Below are 17,568 nucleotides of genomic sequence, written 5' to 3' on the forward strand. Positions count from 1 at the left end.
GGATGCAATCTAGTACAACCACTATGGAAAATTGTTTGGAGGTTCCTCAAACTGCTAAACATGGAGCTTCCTTACGACCCAGCAATCCCACTCCTAGGTATCTACCCAAAAGACACAAAAACACTGATTCAAAAAGATACCTGCACCCCCATGTTTACTGCTGCATTATTCACAATTGGAAAGACATGGAAATGCACTCTATGTTAACTGCATCATTATTTAAAATATCCAAGATCTAGAAACAACATCTATCATCAATTTGCAAATGGATGAAGTTGTAAAAAAAAAATATGCACAGTGACAAAAGATTCAGCTATAATAAATTGAAATCCTGCCATTTAGTACATGAATGGACTTGTATGGTATGATGCTCAGTAAAATAAACCCGATGAGAAAGACAAATACTGTATAATTTCACCCACACATGATATATAGGTAAAAGAAATAAGTAAATGGACTAAACAAAACAAAATAAAATTTTGAACTGCAAATGAATTAGTGGTTTCCAGAAGGGAAGTGAAAGCCAGGGTGGGTGATGTAGGAAAAAGGGGGAAATTACATGGTGAAGGATAAAATTTCATTGTTAGAGGTGAAGATAACATAGTGCACATGTACGTTGATTTTCAATGATGCATGCCTGAAACTTATATGTGCAATAGTGGAGTGTCACTTAAATTAAAAGAAACTATTTTGAACAGGGTTGTAAGGATGTTTGGGGCTCCCTGTAACAGAATGCAACTCACATACCTTTTTTTTTTTTTTTGTCTAGGATATAATTTATTTAATATATTTTTACATCAGTCTTCATTTTTTTACAATCCATGATTTTCACTCAGTTGTAACCCCATGGGCTTCCCACCATCAATTCACCCGTGTTCTGACGGGTGAATAGAATAGTTCCTGTTCTGACCCTATTCCCCTCTCCCTCACCCATAAGTGTCTGTTTTATAGTTGTTTGTTGATTTTTGTTTTTACTTTGCCAAAATAAAAAAGTAAAAGCTCACATGTCCTAAGCAATAAGGAAATTGTTATCTTGTAGGAAGCAGAATGGGTAATTCAGATGCACAACAGAAACACATAAGTTCTTTTCACTTTAATATTCTGACATTCTCACCTTATTAGTCTTGACTTCAGCTGGTTTTCTTCATGGCTCCAAAATGACTGCTTTAGGCATCATATTGTCACACTTCGAAGAGCAGAAACTGAAAAAGAAGTGTTTTTTCATATCTCTCTGTGTGAGCCTTCTTTAGATGCTGCCAGCCACCATCACTTCCTCAAGTTTCACTGTTCATTTGTACATCTCATGCCCCCTAACCTGGAAACTAGCAAAGGGAGTGGAGTTAGCATGATTGCCTTAGACTAGTGACATCCAACCAGTGGACATAGAGATAGGGCTCCTCCCCTGAGTGATGACTTCATGGAGAAAAATAAGCACTGAGACAAACTGTGAATAAAAACATAACGGTATTGATAGGCTGCTTACAGAATCTGCCTTAAGAGCCAGTGAGAGAGGTATAATACTTCAGAAGTTATGTGCCCTTTCTTTAATGTTTCTATAAAACCTGTATATATCTTTGGATATTTAAATTCAGAGGAGTTTCTTTTTATTTTTTCAAGATTTATTTACCTAGGTATACAAGAACTGGAGTACAGGCCAGAGGTGAGGGGGTGAGTTTCACTAGAGACAGAGTGGGAAGCAGAACAGGTCCATCTACTGAAATACACTGCTAAAGGGAGCAGTAGGTGAGACAGGAGAGGTCTGCTGCACCCTGTGGGTTAGCTCCCTGGCTAGGATTCGAACTCATGCTTGTTGGCTATGGATAGCTTCATAGTGCTATGATTTGACCCATTGTGCCACCAGGGATGACCCAGGAGTTTCTTTTAAAATCAGTTAAATTGCTCTATGGTTATAACACAGAAACATCTTTAATGATCAAAATGAGAGACAGTCATTCAGTTAGGATCATGTGGTTGAAAAGAATAGAAACTGTGGCCAACTTAAATAGAATAAAAGAAACACTGGAAGGGCAAAGTGTTGCTCACAGAACTGAAGTCTGAAAATTCATGATCAGAAAGGACAGGTACTAGAGGAGTCTCCAGGCTCTGGGGAAATAATCTGAGACAAGACTTTAGCTACGAGCAGACCATATACCTTGATTGAGAGCCCCACCAAGTCTGCCCTCGAGGATTGAGTTGTGATTCCACTAAAGGAGGTTGTTGTTGTTGCAGAAGAAGGGAATTTGGTGGCCAGGAAGCAACATGTCACAGACAACTAATATAAGTGACGAGGAGCCTTGTCTGTGAAAGCAGGTCCTGCAGAAGCTAACAGCAGAATCTAACAGCAGACTTCATCTTGGGACTAGAGAAAATGGTGTTGTCAGGAGTGACCACATCTCTTTCTAGCCCCAGCAACTGGACATCAAGCCTCTAGGAATCAGTAGATGCAGTGGGCCCTACAAATTCTTTACTCAGTGAGTCTAAAACAACTCTTGTTCAGAGTCTAAAACAACTCTTGTACTGGAGCCCTTTTTTTTCTGTGCTTGTCAAACAGGATTCACCTTAGGAGAAACTGCAAAACATATACCCTGTCCCTGAGAGTGTCATTCTGGGGCAAGTGAGAAGTGAAAGGCTTTTCAGACATTTGTTCCCAATGAGGAGGAAAATAAAGTCTATCATTTTCTTTAAGAATCAATGAGGTAAATAAATATTTACAACCCTATCGAGATGTTTCCCCATCACAAATAGCATACAAAGAGGCTGTGAGCTCCCATTTTGACCCATTTGCCTAGCAAGTACATCAGATCAAGAGGAACCCAGGAGGCTGTCTCACTTAAATAATCTGGTGCCATGGCAACCTCTGTGTGCCTCACCCCAACTTTGACTAAATGGTTTAGGATTTTAAAATTTGTATGGCATTCATTTGACATAAAAAAAAAAAAAACAGAATTATGTTAACTTAGAAAATAGGTCTTCAAAAGCAGAAGAAGGGACACAAAGAATTGAGTTTTATGAGACTGATTTCCAAAGTCCAACAATTTTGGAAGTAAAAGTAAGATAGCCGGATTATCCAGGGCCTGCCAGCCAGCCAGGACATCTCAAAAGCGCTAAGCACTGCAGTGCACAGAACCTTGTTTACTAAACATCTCAGGGAACTGGAGTCCTCCATCTCCACTTTCCCTCTCCTCAGGGTAAAAAGTCAACCATTTACCATCCAAAAAAGATCATCCTGAATTATCCACTTAGTGCATTCAAGGTATTCATTTTCCAGAGAAAAATAATTCCCAACACAGGGATTACAACTGAGATGGGAAAAGTCACAAAATTATGTAAAAATAAACTATTATATTATTTTAAAAATAAATAAGAGCTTAGAATAAAATAGAAAAAAAATAATTCCCAACATTCTTGCTGTAGTGATAAAGGAGATTGTTGTTTTCTCTGGAATGGATCCCATGCAAGTTTGATGTTACTGGTCAGCTACTGGGTGAGAGAGCAGCAGCTGGTCTATCTGCCCTTAAGTGAGGGAGGCGGGGCGGTCCCCGACATTCAGCTCCACTCAGAACCGAGAGCCCTGAGGCTGCTTGCTGAGGCCTCAGTGAATGATTTCCCCTCTTTATTTGCTATGCCAAGGAAAGATAATGCAGCACATTCCGGTAACATTTGTCACTGAAGTACAGTCCCCTCCAGGGATAATATGTGGGAGTAGCAAGGACCTAGTGTTGCCAATTAATCAGGGCCAGGATTACTCATGCAAGAAATGAAAAGGAAATTTTAATGTTTGGAAATTGAGTGAAAGCAGTAGCCAAGTCTAATTAAAATACTCTTTCTGCTTTTAACTTACATGGAAGTCTCCTTTTTATCTTTTGCCTCTAGGAACGACCCTGGGCCAAAACCTCCAGGACATCCCACACAAGGTGCTTTCTTCCGAGTGGCCTCCTGTGAAGCCCAAAGCAGGCCCAGTCAGAGACGTGTTCTACGGTGAGTATGCCTGGTTGGTGTTGATGTTCTCTTTCTTCTTGGGTCTAAGCATGATTAGAATTCTTTCTCCCCACCCTAGATTGTGCTCATTTCCTATGTACCAAGAGTTGTTCTTTGTTCCTAATTACAGTACCAAGAACTCTGTTGCAGGCTGCAAGGTGCGAGTCTGACCCCTTACACTAGGACACTCCTTGGTGGTTAGTCGGTGTCTTGAAGCAACCTCTCCCCTGAAATGCATGGTTCTCCTGCTTCTGACCAGGGTGGGAGCAGCCCACTTGGGACCTGGACGTGGTAGTAAAGTCCTATCACAACCCAGATGCTCCCACCAAGAGGCAAACATGTAGTCCCTAGCAAACTAAGCATACACAGGATTTGTTGTGGCTAATTAGTTTTATTACTTCATGAAATAAAGGCCTAGGCCTCTGCTTTTTAGAGAAATAATTATAATTGCAAACAAAGTGACATCACTGAGGGAGTAGGTCTTCAACACAAAAGTAACTACAGACCCCACAGCACTGCAGCTGCACTACAGGCCCTGCTCAACTCAGCTTCAGGCTCTCAACAAGTGTGGATCACACACACACACACAGTGGATCACAGTGGATGACACACACACAAACACACAGGGTGGGTAACACAGAACACATACACAGTAGATCACAACACACACATGATCGATAACACAACACACACCATTAGCCTTTGCTCTTCTATGGTTCACAAAGGACGTCTCAGAGGGACAAACTTTCACACAGACCTGCATCAGATAACCTGGGGGCCCTGCTTGACCAGCCAGAGCCTCACACCACGATGGTCATCTAACACAGACACAGGCGGGGGGGGGGGGGGTTCCACCTGAGGAAGTTGGCGAAGTGCCAGTCAGAGACTTGCTGGTGGTGGTGGGGTGGGGGGGGGGGTGGCCATGCCACTTCCAGTGTGGCCTATGAATGTTCCTGAGCCTCTTGAGGTCAAACAAGACAGACAAGAAGGAACAAAATGCTCTCCTTTTAAGCTGAGAAAATTTAAACATTCAAAAATATAAATATTTAAAGCACATGAAGTTAACTAGCTGAAATGAGTTTTTACTTTTCAGCTGATACTTTTAGCATCTTTTAGTTTAAATCATGACTATATGACGAGCAGGGAGAGGGGAGCTAGAAACATCCATCTGTGTCCACAAGTGGGCACGCAGCTCTATGTACCGTCTCTACAGCTATAGGCAGCGCTGTCCTCTCCCCCTGAAGCCACGCCTCCATTACAATTAGAATCTGTTGTCAGGTGTCAGGATATACAGGTGTCATCAAATCCTCTGGAGTGCACACACTTCCACAGTGGTTATGATTTAAGTCATTGTCAACTGTTTCTTTTAGTCTCCTGTTCTCTGCATTCTGATTCAGCCCGAACTGAATTTCTCCAAGTAACAACAAATCCTCTGCCCAATCACAAACACCCAAGCTGAAGACTAGTTTAGCCACCTTCATCCACCCTGACCAGGCCCAGGCAGAAATTGTGGGTAGGAAAGGCTGCCAGGAGTGAGCCAGCTTCCACACCTGGCTGAAAGACCACACGCTACCCCAGGTAGGACAACCCTGTGTCACTCATTTGAATGTGGAAAGTAGAAAATAAGGGCTCTGATCACCAGTATCCCTACATCTGAAAAAATAAAAAAAAGTCCCTGCTTTGCCCTCGGTCTTTCTTGGAAATTAAACAACTCTCTCACTGTTCTGATTGTCACTAGCTAGAAGCTCTTCATCTCAGGAAGTGCCTTGGGAGGACACAGCCCCCAGACTGAGCTGGGGAACTGCCCACCCGAATCCTGCCTGCTGAAAGACACTGACATTTACACTTGGCACGCACCTCAGATCTCATGCTCCAGAACCCTCCTGCATGGGGAAAGTAACACTGTAGACTTGGAGACTGGAGGTAAAAATCTGGCTGTGGAGGAGGCTGAGAGGTTGTCAGTGGTGGCAACTCAACATTTGGTGGTGAGAGTGGGGTGGTAGCAGTGGTGGCTGGGGCAGGAAATGGTACCCCTGAAATGTGCACAGTGCTGTAACATAGTGTAGCTTCAAGTTTATTTTTTTTAAGATTTATTTTATTTATGCACACAAAAAACTGGGGTACAGGCCAGAGGTACAGGGATAAGAGGATTCACCAGAGACAGAGTGGGGAGCAGAACAGGCAGATGGACGAAGTACACTGCTGAGGGGAGCAGCGAGGAGACAGGAGAGGCCTGCTGCACCCTGTGGTCAGCTCCCTGGCTGGGACTCATGCTGCAGTGGCTGCAGATAGCTTGTTTGTGCTGAGACGTTAACTGTGTGCCACCAGAAAGGTCCAGCCCCAATTTAAAAAGAAATAAAGAAGGAAAATAAAATCTGGCTTTGGAAAAACTCTGTATCTCTGTTTACTCACAGCACTCCTTCCCATTACACCCAGACCTGCAGAGCCCCTGGTTTTATTCTTCCTAACTGTGTAGCATCTGGACCCAATTCTCCTCAGGGACTGTAGGGTGCTGACCTCATTTAGGGGGGCTTTGTTGAGGCTGCTAGAGGTGAAAGTCTCTCCCCGAAATTTTCACAGATGTCAGCAGGGCAGTCCCCACCTTGTGACTTGACAGCTGTTCCCTCGCCTGGGAAGGCCTCCTCAACAAGCCTGCACCCAGCCCCACCAAGTGGAGGTGGTGAGCGCCTCTCTGGTGGGGGAGTCACAGCAAAGCCATCTCCTTCACACTCTCTGAATTAGACAAGTTGAATTCATTTCAGCAGCTTGCATTCTCTGGTCTCTGCACACTGCCTACAAGTCAGGATACCAGGAGGAAAGGTGAGGGAGCATTTCGCAAAACAAGATAAATTCCATCGATGGTTTCACTTTTGTTTACACATTTAATAATCTGCTCCCACACCTGACTGCACCAGTCACATTTCAGTGTTCACAATTCTGCCACCGTCCACCCAGTTTACAAGCAAATCCCATGTCCGGTGTTTGCAAAGCGGCTGCACCTTCCTCTAGCTACTGCTCCTATCCGCTTGACCTTGGAGGCGCCCTCCAGCGGCTTGGTTTTGCCCTCGTTTTGCCTCCCTCCTCCTCTAGCATGCAACCTCTCTCAGATGAAGGTACATGGCGCCCATGCCAGCCTGGAGTCCCACCCCGGGACCTCAGACTCCTTCTAGAAAGCCTGTGAGCCCCCAGCTTCTCACTGCTGTGGGGGGGATCTGTATTCCCACACTGCAGAGGAATCACAAGTAACAGCAGTGGAGATGTGAAGACATGGGCTGGTACATAGACCCATAACTGATGATGACTGGGAAGTACTTTATGCAGTTACATGAACACACACAGCGGGAAGGGGGGTAGAGAGCAAGAGAGACACCCACATGTGCCCAACACCCACTCACTTGGTGGGAAAGTCCGCTGTTGTGATGAGTGACATGCCTCCTCTGGTCTCTCTATAGCAGGCATTTGTGTACAGTCAGGAATCCACTTGGTCATTGTTTTCAGCCAAGTAGGGAACAAAATATGCCTTCCTCTGCATGTTTGCATTGCTTTACTTATATTTTCTGTAAGGCACTTCTTTCCCAGTCATTCCCAATCTGGAATCTCTTCTAGTTTGTTGATGTAAATAAAAAAGTAAAAGGTGAAAGAGAGGGAAAAAAGTGACTTTCCTTTCTGCTGTGTCAGGTCAACACCTGGATACTGGGGAGCAGCTGTGAGTCCTTCCGCTCAGGGCACCTGGTTCCTTCCTCCCTGGTGACGCCAGGCCCCATCGTGGGAAGGAGCGGCCTTGTGCTCACTCAACTCTCTCTCAGCTCCTGCCCAGCAGAGCTGCTCTTGAGTCTAATTTTCCCTGTTTCTCTGTCAACCAGACCAGGCCGAGTTGGGGAGGGTGCAGGGTGTGGGGGGAGCTATCGTGGAGGCTACTATTGTGATTCCTAACATGCTCCCTCCATCATTTTATTCATTTACTCAACAAGTGTTTATTGAGCACACACCATGTGCAAAAGTTGTCTGAACCAGCCCTCTCTGGTAGCCCAGTGGGTTAAAGACAGCACCAAGAAGCTAAAACCACTTCAGCATGAGTTCAATTCCTGCCCCGGAAGTGACCAAGAGTGCGGCAGACCTCTCTTGGCCTGACCACTGCACCTCTCAGCAGTGTATTTTGTTAATTCTGCCTGTTCTGCTCCCCCCCTCTGTCTCTGGCGAATCCTCTCACTGCCCCTGCACCTCTGGCCTGTACCCCCAGCACTGTATGCAGAATTAAGTAAATCTTAAAAAAAAAAGTTGTCTGAGCCTCAGGGATAAAAGGATAGATTAATAAGGTGGATGCCTTGTGTTCAAGTGGACATGAAGATAAAAATTGTAGTAGGGGGTGTGCAAAAACAAGCAGATAACTAAGCTCTATAAAGGTAATTAAAAGGTGGGGAGGAGAGTCCTGACTAGGGCCTGACTGCTGTAGACTAGGTCCTCTGAAAAGGCCTCTCTGTCCTAGGAGCTGAACGAGGGGAAGGAACCCAGACATGCAAAGCAAAACAGTTCCTGGGAGAAAAAAAAGCAGGATGTAAGCCCTGCCTCAGGAACATAGACAAAACAAATAATTGTGCTCACACTAGATCAGCACAAACAACACCTCACGCAGGGACAAGGGGGTGACTCGAACCCTCTCCTCTGAGGCACGTGGCCCAGACCATCTGGGTTCTCCTGGCTCTCGAGACCAGAGAGACAGCATCTTTCTCAGCTCCTCTGTCTCTTGAACATCACCGACCATGGAGTCCAGTGACACCAGCTCTTCAGCAAAGACTCGCTGGGAGACAGCCAGTGACAATATCTGCAGTGACATGTCTATCCTTGATTGTTACTAGGACCATTTTAGGCTTATAGTTCTCCCTTTCTGCGACATAAAGTTCAGTTTTGTTTTGGAGATTTCTCTGCACCTCTATAAGGTAATAAGAGACGGGGATTATATTTTGTAGCAAAGTCAGTGCAAAATTGGTCTCATTGGCCAAAACTGACAAGTTCTCTGATAATATCTACACATGACCCTGTTGTGAACAGGCCTCGTCTCGATTTTAAAAGAAAAAGAGCAGGTGAAGATCAGTAAAAATGAAGAAGTCACATCTCTGAAATTTCAGAAATGAAATTCATTTCAGAAATGAAGAAGCTGGGGAAAAAGAGAAAGAAAGAAAAGGTCAAATCAACTTTTTCAGAAATCTGATTACCAAGGTTAGTAAAGATCCAGGGAGTGTTTACAAGGAAACAGCTGAACTTCACTAACAACAGAGTACTCTGTAATAGCTCATTTACCCTAATCCCATCCCACTTTCAAATTAAATGGCAGCCTTGCAAAAAGCAGGCTGCATTCTCTGTACGGAGGGAAACAGAATAGACCTTTTCCCAAAGTCCCTGTTTGGCCTGGCTGGTGGGTCCCGGAAAGTCCATTGAGAAAGACCCTTTGTCAGCGGCCCAGTGACAAAGCCTTGAAGGAGGGAAGAGCATTTGTCGAAAATTTTCACTGGCAAGTGTTTTAAGAGGAGAAGCTGTGTGATGGGGTGGGTAACAGCTTAATCAAACAAACGAGTCAAAAGTTTTAACAAGCTAGTCAAACAGATTAGTCAGTAGGAAACTTTAAAGGGAAAAGCTAGGAATGAGGAAATTTTTTTTAAGGGGCTTTTCCCACCATACCCTGGAGATCTAGAAGCTGCTGTGAAATATGCCTGTGGCCTGTGCCTGCACCCCCGCAAGCTGAGCGGCTCCAGCAGCCTGCGGCCCTGGGGAGAGAGAGGAAGGCAGACCGGCAGGCGCCCAGCCAGTGGGGTCTGTGGGCGGAGGGGCCTCTGAAGTGACCGAGAGACCTTTTGCGGCAAGATATTTAAATTCAATTCCATTTTGGAGCACTAAGCTGAGCTGAGCCCTAGGCTGAGGAGAGAGTGAGGGGGTCACGCGTAACAAAAAAATACAAACTGCACAGAATTAGCTCTGGAAAGTCTCCAAAGGAACATCTGATTTTCAAAGTCGCCACATCATACTATGTATTTTAAATGTCCAATTTCAACAACAAACTAGTAGATTTGCAAAGAAACTGTGAACCATATATGAGAAATATATTGATTGGCTTTAATCGATAGAAATTACCCCTGAGGATGCTTAGATGTTTGTGTCTTAAGTAGACAAAGACTTCAAGCCAGCCATTTTAAAAATATGAAAAAATCTCAAGATCATGTCAATAGAACTAAAAGGAAGGATAAGGGCGAATATCAATAAAGGCAACAAAGACAAAAGGCACCAAGGAGAGATAATGGCGCTGAAAGCAAAACAACTATGAGGGGAAACTCACTGGAGGGCTCAACAGTACATCGACACAGACAGAAGAAAGATCCAGCAAACCGAAACACAGATCAATTGAGATTATCCAGTCTGAGAAACAGAAAGGAAAAAGAATGAAGAAAAACTAATGGAAGCCCAGAGAACTGTGGGATGCCATCAGGCATACAGGGCTTTTGTTTTGGAGTGATGAGAATGTTCTGGAATCGGGTAATAGTGGACACACACCTCTGTGAACATACCCACTTGTATACTTTGAAATTAACGTGCTGGCATGTCAGTTATACCTCAGTAAGAATTGTAATTAAAAGGAAGGAGTGGTTGGATTATGTAGCACAGCAAATGCTGAAAGACACTGGCAAATGTTCTCCCTTTCACTCTGTAGGTTACTGGGCTTATAAAATTTTATAATCCTTAGCCCATTGTTGGGGTGGGAGAAGGATTTATCTTTCTACCTTTTTGAGAATAAAAAGCAAGAAAATACAAACGGAAGTAAATCAGTAAGTATGAAGACTACTGTTTTCTATCATAGCACTTTAACGATTACATGTTACTTTCAAATTTATCAATTAGGTTCATCTTCCCTGTGAGAAAGATACATTGTTGCGGGGGACCTTGACCAGCAAGGCTGGGGCCCCAGGTCCGGCGAACAAAGGAAGCAGTCACACGTGTGTAGCAGAACAAAGAAAGAGCTATTTATTGGGTTTTATCTCAGCTTTATACAGGAGAGGGATGCCAGGAAGGGAGAAGGCCAATAGAAATGCAACATGTTTTGGTGGCAGTTGGTCTCGCGAGGTGCGAAAATGGGCAAGAAAAGAAAGAGGAAAAGGAAAAGGTGGGGACAAGGGGGTTCTTCCCACATGCCTTTTGCAACCTGGATGTTTTTCTCTATCCAGACTCCATTTCACCTTTTTATGGCTGCTGACAGACTCCAGATGCCGGCCTCGATCCCCAACACATTGTCCTTTGTTCAAAGGCCAAGGCAGAAGTTCAGAGAGATAGTTTGACCGGTGAGGGTCACACAGCTGGTCCGCAGCTCGCTGTTAAGGGTCTGACCCTGCCCCACTAAGCACGCGCCTGCACTCTTCACCACATCCTTTTGAGTACAGGAGCTTCATTCTCATCCTCTTGTTTGCTCTTCTAACCCCTCATTTTGTTAAGACAAAGTAAACACAAAGATTATGCCTGAAATACTGGTCCCAGAGCTACAGGAACCCAAGTTATGCGCAAACTGAAGGAAGCACTGACGGTATCCGTGGGGTGCAGTCTGTCCACGGAAGGAAGATGGGCTGGTCAGAAGGGGGCCAGACATGAAAACGGGACTCAACTTGCTCACAGTTTGCACGGCAGAGGTGCACGGCCCTCCATCACCTGTGCTCTCTGCAAATCCAAGCCCTTCCATGGCAACCGCACCCTAACATCAAACGAGATGCTAAAGTAACGTGGTATCTGTCTAGTCCAGAGAGTGAAAAGACTCTCCTGTCTCCCTGCAGTGGCTTCCCCAGGGCTTACCAGGTGTCTCCTGAATTGTGCCTACTAGTCCAGAAGTTCATGCCTCTACTGCTCCCCAGACATGAAAGTGGGCTCTCTCTCTACTCTGCCTTTAGGGTGAGGTTGGTCACTGCGCAATTTCACTCAAACAGGAAGCTTGGGAGCCCTTTCGGTTCCAGAATCTGCTGCCTGGCCCTCGTGGACATGGCACCTCTCTTTTAGATTTGAGGTGAAAGAAACCCTTCCTAATGGAAAAGAAATTCCACAGTAACAAAGCGCTGTTTAAATGAAGAAATGATGGTGTGTCAGTCTGCGGAAGACACATTTCATTTCTACTTTCAAACACAAACGCAAACAGGGATCTAGCAAAATTATACGGTGCAACATTGCCATCAAGTGGCCAAAAGAAACTGGCTGATGCCTGATGAAACCCTTTCCAAGAGTGCAATTTCTAGTGAAAATGCTTCGATGAGAATGATTCACATGACTCTGATTTTCCTCTTTGTCCAGGTACTCGTATAAAATTGCTATGCTTTTTGAAACTTCTAAGAGTCCAGTTCAGTTTCTCTCAAGAAGCTCTGTGCAAGTTCATTCTGGGGTGGGGGGGGGGGGGTTGTACCTAATTTTTGCTATAGAAAAGTGCTTTTCTCCAATCTTTTAATGAGACATCAACCTTGTCCTTCCAATTGTGGCTGAAAGACCACCCCCCCCAAAGACTTTCTCCATTCCCCATGTAATGAGCCACTGCACCCCACAAGTCACTCTTACACATTTCATTTCTACTTTCAAACACAAACGCAAACAGGGATCTAGCAAAATTACACGGTGCAACATTGCCATCAAGTGGCCAAAAGAAACTGGCTGATGCCTGATGAAACCCTTTCCAAGAGTGCAATTTCTAGTGAAAATGCTTCGATGAGAATGATTCACATGACTCTGATTTTCCTCTTTGTCCAGGTACTCGTATAAAATTGCATGGCACACCAGTTTAATTTTTATTCATGGCCTAAAGTTACTTTTATTAATTCATTTATTGATTGGATCTGTTTCTAATGCCCCACATACAACTCTCCCAGAGTGAAATTTCGTGAGAGTAGTGTCTAGTTTGTCTGATTCACCAACCCACCATATGGAAGAGTGTCCCAAAAAGAGAAGCCTCCAGTGCAATGCAAGCTACTTGGGTGGCTGGATGGGTGGATGGGTGGGAGATTGGAGGGAAGTGCAGACAGGTGTGGGAGGCAAAGGTCAGTGTTTAACACTGAAGGAGCACATGACATTGTCTCCCTGGATGATTCCATGGCCAAAGTTGGGGTGTTTTTCAAAACTCAGTGACTTTGAATACAAGGACAGTCTGCATTACCCATTCTTATTTAGTGAACACCTGCAATCGGTTAATCTGGCTTTAAAAAACACTCAAGTCTTCTATCCAAGTGCAGAATTACCCCAGGTATTGTACACAGGCTACGCTTTCCTTTAAATTTCCTCTATGCTCATAAAGCTGCTATTGACACAAGAAATCTGTTAAATGATTCTTTCCTGTGTAAATTGAGAGCACTTGTGCTAAAATATAGTCTCTGGTAACAGAAAAAGAACACACATTTGCCTACTGAATATGGCAATTTCCTATAATCAAAGGCCTCCTTTGCAATAGTTGGCCCATGTTTTATGCCAGTGGCTTGAACTTGCAGATGTGAGCTCATCGGGGTACCGTGTCAACAATGAGCACCCACTTAAGTAAAATCAAAACCTTCAGTCAAAGTTACCAGAGCTCTCATTTTAAGGGGACCTTTCCTCTCCTAGATAACTAAAATTAAACTACTGTTGATGTTGAATTATGTTCTCATTTGTGTATAAATAGCTGCGGCAGGTCACAGTGGAGGTGACTTGCTAAAGAGTTCTGCAGTGCCTCCTTGAATTTCATGCTGCTGTCTTAAGCCACAGACAGGTAGTCTATAGCAACTGCACAGAAACTCTCAAGCTTCTCCTGAGAGCCTCAGCCACTGCTTCAGATAATTACATGAAAAAATTTGCACACTGATGCAGGAAAAGATGGTGGCATTTTCTGACAGTAAATTACATAACAAATCTGGGTGAGAATTCCCTCCCAAAGTATCTAATAATTAAGAGAAAACCCATTTAGACAACCTACAATGCAGAGTTTTCAGGAAAGCTCTGGGAAAGACATGCAAACCACAAAGATGGCATGTATAGCCCCAGGGTTGGAAAGATGCCCTCTTGGCTAGTGAATCATTCTGGCTCCACTGTGCGTGCTCATGAACAGTTTGATTACTGCTTAGCTTCTACCCAGGACTCTCCTACTGGTCCTCCCCCCACCCTAAGTGAACATGAACTATGAATTTATTGCATTTTCATGGCACAGTTCAGCTGCACTGAACTGTTCACAAACACTAAGAAAGCCTAGCCATGCCAGGGGTGGGAGGCGGGAAGTGACACTCAGACGATACTTTTCTCAAGATCTGAAGTTTCAGCATAAGGATGAGTATGAATGAAAAATTGAAAAGTACAGCAATTAAGAACTCCAGTTACTCACTATCTGCCTTTGACAGTGCCTTAAATGACAAGTCTCATGAAAAACCCACCACTTAAGAGTGCTATCATTGTGTAAACGCCTTGGGTCCACACTACAGGAAGCACCTAGTAAGCTGGAAGCTTCAGGAATTCAGAGTGGAGAGTGAGCACGTGCTTCCAGGCGCAAGGAGTCATCAGCTGCTGAGAAGGTCGGAGCAGCTCCATAGGGTCTGGCACTCTGGCTCTCGGAGTGAGGCATCTCCTGACTGCAAGGCTTGGTTCTCCCATTTTGTCCGATGAAGACGTTGACTTAGGGTTGATCTCATCCAGCTGTTACTTTTATGTGGTATGAACTGGGCCATAAAAATGAGTAAAGCTTGAACTTGCCGAAATAATAGAGGGGAGGGGATTCCCAGTGGAGAATGGAAGAAGGTGCTTTTTAATTAGAAAAATCACTCATGTTGAGCCCTCCCTGGTGGTGCAGTGGGTTAAAGCACAGCACTAAGAAGCTAAAGCCACTTCCACATGAGTTCGATTCCCGCCTGCCCCGGAGGTGATCCACATGGTGAGGCAGACCTCTCCTGACCCGCCCGCTGCTCCCCTCAGCAGTGTACTTTGTTGACCTGCCTATTCTGCATCCCACTCTGTCTCTGGTGAATCCTCTTGCCACTCCTGCACCTCTGGCCTGTACCCCAGTTCTGTACGCACAAATAAATAATTCTTTTTTTAAAAAAAAATCACCCATGTTGACCACTATCTGCAGAAGACTAACTGAGCAATTGTTTTCCCAAATACTCAGAACAATGAGCCAGGCACAAGTTCCCCTGACTCACAGCAACAGTTACTTTCCAAAGAGCCGGGACAGGGCTCAGGGGTTACTTGATCGTGGTTTTGCTGGTGTTCTGGGAAGTCTGAACCAGTCAGGGGCAGTACTTGGGTAGCTCAGGGCACCTGCCCACTCAAGAGCAGGAAAAAGATGAATCCTTAGCTCTCTTACCTGTCAGTTGAGTATGACCATGCTCTGTTCTAGAGAGTCACTTAACTACCAGGTCGTGTCGAGAAATGTCTCTGGGATATTTCATCACCACGTGAACACCGTCAAACCCACTTTGGCAAACCACCTACCCCGAGGCGCACAAGGCCGCTGTCCACAAGCCTGTGTGGCCACCGTGACACATGGTCTGCATATTTAAACATGTCAGCAAAGAGAAGGGGCAGTACAGACACAGCATAGAAGATTATGATATGCACTCGGTAAGGCCAGGAATTGTTCCTAGTCAGCTGGGTGTTGACTGAAAGGGAAGGTGGGGAGAATTTATCACCATACATCGACATGGGTCAGACTGCTTTGCTTTCTTCGATTAGGAGTTAAACTTAGCTTACTGTAATCATTTTACTTTAAAGCTTCCTAACTTTTTAAAGTTTGACACTTTTTTTTAAAGATTTATTTATTTGTGCATACAGGGCTGGAGTACAGGCCAGAGGTGCAGGGGTGGTGAGAGGCTTCACCAGAGACAGAGTGGGGAGCAGAGCAGGCCGACTGATGAAGGGGAGCAGCGGGTGGGTCAGCAGAGGTCTGACGTGCCTGTGGATCACCTCCAGGGCGTGCTGAAGTGCCTTTAGCCTCTCAGTGCTGTGCTTTAACCGCTGCGCCACCAGGAGGGCCCTAAAATTTGACTCCTTTTAAATTTAGGAATCCTTTGTTTTCCTTTCAAATGTTCCCTTGTAGAAAGCTGGTGTGTTTCACAGTATTGTTTATCATCTCTGTACTCATGTCTCCAAAGTTTATTTTTTTATATCGCTTAGTCCCCATAATTCTCCCACTAACCATATCACCCTGACTCTTCATCATATTCCCTTTTGCTCTCCCAAAAGAGGGCGAATCCCCCTTCATCTCCTCTGCTGTGAGCCTCAGGTCTATGACCAGCTTGCTCGTTTTCACTTTTTTTGCGCTTTTGTTTGGTTTCTCTGTATTTCACATATAAGTGAGACCACCCAATATTTCTCTCTTTCCTTCTAACTTGTTTCAACATAATCCCTTCCCCTTCCACCCATGTTGCTGCAAATGGCCTGAGCTTGTCTCTCTTGACCACTGACTAGTATCCCATTGTGTATGGAGAATGACTTTTTGATATAATTATGTTTTGGGGAGCATCTGGATTGTTTCCATGGCTTGGCTAGTATAAATAGTGCTGCTTTTGAATCTTTTTATATATTTTTTATATGTTTAGTTTGTTTTTTCTATTTAAATATTTTTTGACTTTTTAAACTCTTAGTTAGAACCTAAAAAACAAGCATACATTATCTGAGGTCTCCATGGGTGGGGAGCATCACTCTTGCTGTATTTGGTCAACACCCAGCCTCTGCATAGTCTTCACGGTCAACAACAGGAAGCTGTCAGCTCTGTGATAACAATGCCTTCTTCTGAAGATGTCCTGAAGGACCCGCCTGAGGCTCCTCTTGAAGTGTCATTCTTTTTAGAAATATAGTGCATTATTTGGGTTGCTTTTTTTCCACAACAGATTTGCTAGTATAAGTAGGTGATATACCATGAGCATGCCTCTCTATTAATGAAAAATTTCAGTGTTGCAGTCCATGTTTTAAATATTTTTAAGATTTGTTTATTTATCTGTGCATACAAGAACTGGGGTATAAGCCAGAGATGGTGGTGGGGGGGGGAGGTGGTAGTGGCAGTGAGAGGATTCACCACAGACAGAGTGGGAGAAGAACTGAAATACTGAAATGCACAGCTGAGGGAGCAGTGGGCACAACAGGAGAGGTCTGCTGGGCCATGTGGGTCAGTTCCCAGGCTGGGGATCAAACTCATGTTGCAGTAGCTGCGATAGCTTCATAGCGCTGTCGTTAACCCTGCGCCACCTGGGAGGCCCAATGTTTTTTTTGTGCCAGGTTTTGCGTTTCCTAAAGACCACCAAGGAGCCAATTCCGATACAAAGCACACAAGGATCTTTATTGAAAGTTTGAGCCTGGACTCCCAACATTCAGTGACGCAGCAGCCGAAGTTGAGAGCCCTGAGCTCAAGGCAGGCAGGGTTTTTATTACAGAAGAGGGGAGTTTCAGCCCAGCAGAGAGGAAATTTTGCTCAGCAGTACATTGACTGGTGGACATTGAGCAAAGTTATCTTGTCTTAACCCGATTGATCAATGCATGTAAGATGTGACCTTCACTACTCGGCCCGCATACCTTAGGACATCTGGCATTTTCCTGAGATGTACTGGTTACTTGCCTACTTGCTAA

General features: G+C 44.6%; 1 long non-coding RNA gene across 1 annotated transcript in view; it reads left to right on the top strand.

The window, feature by feature from the left end:
- The window catches only part of LOC105854181, a 56,008-nt gene that overhangs the window by 32,888 nt on the left and 5,552 nt on the right, over window positions 1-17,568 (top strand). Inside the window, exon 3 of the long non-coding RNA XR_001145881.1 lies at window positions 3,874-3,978. This is a non-coding gene — a long non-coding RNA (uncharacterized LOC105854181). The remainder of the gene's footprint in view (window positions 1-3,873; window positions 3,979-17,568) is intronic.

This window comes from Condylura cristata, unplaced genomic scaffold, assembly GCF_000260355.1.
Source record: "Condylura cristata isolate star-nosed mole 26May11 unplaced genomic scaffold, ConCri1.0 scaffold00028, whole genome shotgun sequence".
NCBI lineage: Eukaryota > Metazoa > Chordata > Mammalia > Eulipotyphla > Talpidae > Condylura > Condylura cristata.